Here is a 3,653-nt window from a genome sequence, read left to right on the forward strand (position 1 = left end):
GATAGCACTTCGAGTCAAACGATGTGCATGACGTAATTTTGTGTCCATCAAATTCAAAGCCAGCCAAACTGTCAATAATGACGACTGCTTTCTGGTTACTTCCGTGTCTTTTAAGCATAAGCACATAAAACTTTCCTGTTTCTGAATCAGCTTTAAGAGTGCAGATTTTCCAATTTTCTTTCTTAGCAAACTTAGCTTGAATCCAACTGGAAACATAATCATAAGATCCGCTTTTCCACGATGCACTTTTTGCGTTGAGTTTAGGACGTGCGTCAAAAATACCAAACAAGCGATTCTGATGAACTGAAAGAGATCTGAGACTCTTCCTTTGATTAGCCATAAGCTGAGAACTAATTAGTTCTTTGTATTTGTACTTTCCGTCGACAGGATAGCATCCAAGTTCGCCGCTGAATTGGGAGTCCTTTCTGGCTTCCCTCCTTTTAGTTTTCCTGTTTGACCCACAAGGCAAAGGGTTAGCTCGCCGCCGAAGCCTCCTTCTAAACAGAACTTCAAATCTGACACCATGTTAATATTCAATCTAATGGAAAAATTACGTTAAAACATATGCAAAATTGCTCCCAAACCAATAGTATGCATCGCGGCAAAATTAAAGTACCTAAATTACTTGTGGTGTGGAAATGGTCGATCAACTGCGAAATACATATTAAAAAATCTTATTGTCTAATTATAAAAGAGTTTGTACATCGGTTAGATATTTTAAGGGATTATTATTACTAGCGTGTAACGCAACTCCGGTGCTTCGAATTTTTGCAACTCAAAGAAACGGCATATAATGGAAATAAGATCTGCAACCTCTGAGTCAACTCTAACAGCCCTGAATCGCAGGGTTGGAATTTTTTTTAAATCTAAGCTTCCCAAAAATTTTGAAAAAATCATAACAAATGTCATATCTCAGAAACTCAAAAAATTTGAGCATTCATTTTTGGAGGCAAGTTGTTTTGCAACATCTTAAAGTGCCCTGACAATAAAATTGTCTTACTATAAGCTTGGGAACTTTTTTGTGAAGTTTTTTAAAGGTAAATTTTTTAAAATTAAGAAAAAACAAAGCATTTGAGCAGTCGCATTTGAACGCAAAGTTATAATCCCTCAAATTAACCTCACAATACCCAAATATAGGGTTATAAATTTAATTTTTACTAAACTGTTTTAAAAATAAAAAAATTCGGAAAAAACATCATCTTGCGAAAACTACGAAGACTTAAGCAGTTATAGTTGGAGGCCAAATTAGCAACTCCTGAGGCTACTCTAACAGCAACCCCTTATAGAGTTTGGAAATTCAAAAACAAAGAATAAAAAACCTCATAGCTCGAACAGTACAAGGATTTGGTAAGTCATATTTGAAGGCAAGATTCACAACTCCTGAGAGTACCCTGAAAGCACCCACCTCTTGGGTTGTGAATTTAAAATCATTAATTTTTTTTAAAAATTACGATTTCTGAAAAATTCAAAAACAAAGAATAAAAAACCTCATAGCTCGAACAGTACAAGGATTTGGTAAGTCATATTTGAAGGCAAGATTCACAACTCCTGAGAGTACCCTGAAAGCAACCAGCTCAGGGTAAGAACTTCAAATTTTGTGAATTTTTCAAGCTTACCTAAAATTTCTTTAACAATTTTTGCACATTTGAAGGCAACATTTGCAAATCCTGAGATTACCCTCACATTACCCAACTACGGGCTTGGCAGTTTCAAGTTTTTAGAGTTTTTTTTAAATCTCTGCTCCCTGAAAACTCAAAAACGAAATCAGAAAAAACGTCATATCTCAAAAATAACAAGGATTTGAGCAGTCCTATTTGGAAGCAAGATTCGCAACCCCTGAGAGTACCTAGAAAGCACTCAGCTACAGCGTTGGGAATTTTTTTTTATTTAAGTTTTCTAAAAATTTCTGGAAAAATTCACAAAAGTAATCGTATCTCAAAAAATAAAAAAAGGTTTTGGTTTTCATAATTACAAGAAAAATTCGCAACCCCTGGGGTAAGCCTGATACCATCTCACTAATAGGTTGCTAACTGTAAATATGGTAATGAACACTGAGTTCAAACTAGAAAACGAAAAACTAAATTCTTAACCATGGCAATATACGATATAGCTTAAAGGCTCTTTCGTTAAACATGCAAAAATATTACTTGACCGGGTTGACCTCCATACACCGAAAATGCTTATCATACAAGTCCAACAACAAAAATTATTATCATACGATTCCATACATCAAGTGTATGGAGAAAATGCGTACCATAAAAATTCCATATTCGTAATTTTGAAAATTTGCCCCAAAAGCTTCTTTTTTTTTTTCAACCGCAAATCAAATTTGGTACGCAAGCAAACATTTCCGAAAAATTACCTTTGCTATATAATTTATGAAAGACAGCTCGAAGACAACTCAGGTCGTTTTCTATGCATTGTAAATACAAGACCGTGCAGCCTTTGGTGCTTTGAGTTACCAAGGTCTTTGTCACTTGTGTTCGGTTGCAAACAGAACCCAAAATATTTCAGAAATCAAAATAAGAAACAAAAAGAAACTTTTTGGCTTGCGGAAAAAACGCCTATCATACAATTTCTATTTATGGGGAAATGTTTATTATAGAGATTTCGTACAATTTTCTGTACGTATGGAATTAAATGGAATTGTATGAAAAGAAGTTTCCCATTTGTGAGAATTGTATGACATGCATCTTTGGTCAGCCCGGGGAAATAGTTTAAATATGGAGAGATAGTGAAACCTGCCTTTAACATTCTAAAAAATTGACAGATATGATTATTATCCTGACTATGTGGATATGCCACTGGCGTTTTATCCACTTTGCTTAAGTTCTAAGGTTTGCACGACAATTTTCACAAATACAAAAAAAAGCACGCTACGATACTAATAACCTGTATCAAAAGCTGTTTCGTCTCCAGAGCACGCAGACAAACACTGGATGTATTAGTTTTTCAAATGCAAAATCAGTCCACTTTCCACTAAAACATGTATCACTGCAAATCGTCGGGTATTCCATTCCGGATGGACACCATGAGAAAATTTCAGCAATGCTTACAGTTTTGTCGTGAAAACACCAGTTTCCAGTTCCTGTCTCCCCGTGTCTTGTATAGTACAGCATTGGTTTGAAGTTGCCATGAAGACAGCCATTAAAAAGTTTTTCAATTTTAGAAGATACGTAGGATTTCTCCATTTCCAGGTCCTTGAGTGTATTTTCGAGCTGGTTTCCGACCGCTCTCTCCATGTTGAGCAGATCCATTAAACTTCCATATAGAAATTTTCCTGATCTTCTTGTGGCTGCTTCTGCGGCTTCCCGTGGTCTTCTCTTGGAAACTTTCACACCATCTGGTGGGTTGCTTGCGCCAGCTATCAAAAGCCACTTGCGTTTTTTATCGGAGGGGCTCCATTTGTTAATATTGTCGATCCGCCACTCAAATTCAAACATTGTTCGTGAATTGCCGCCGAATTCGCGTTAAAAATATTTAAAAATAATGCTCCACAAAGATTGCTAAGAAGTATTGTCAGTGGAAAGTCTTAAAATCTTGTTGGAAAAAAGATTTTTTTAATCCGTAATAACAGCTTCAAACAATTTTTCGGAAGTTGTACTCTTTCAGGTATGCTTGTGTGATGATATATATTTTTTCTGTTTACAAAT

The sequence above is a fragment of the Symsagittifera roscoffensis genome, chromosome 8 (genome assembly GCF_963678635.1).
Source record: "Symsagittifera roscoffensis chromosome 8, txSymRosc1.1, whole genome shotgun sequence".
Lineage (NCBI taxonomy): Eukaryota > Metazoa > Xenacoelomorpha > Acoela > Convolutidae > Symsagittifera > Symsagittifera roscoffensis.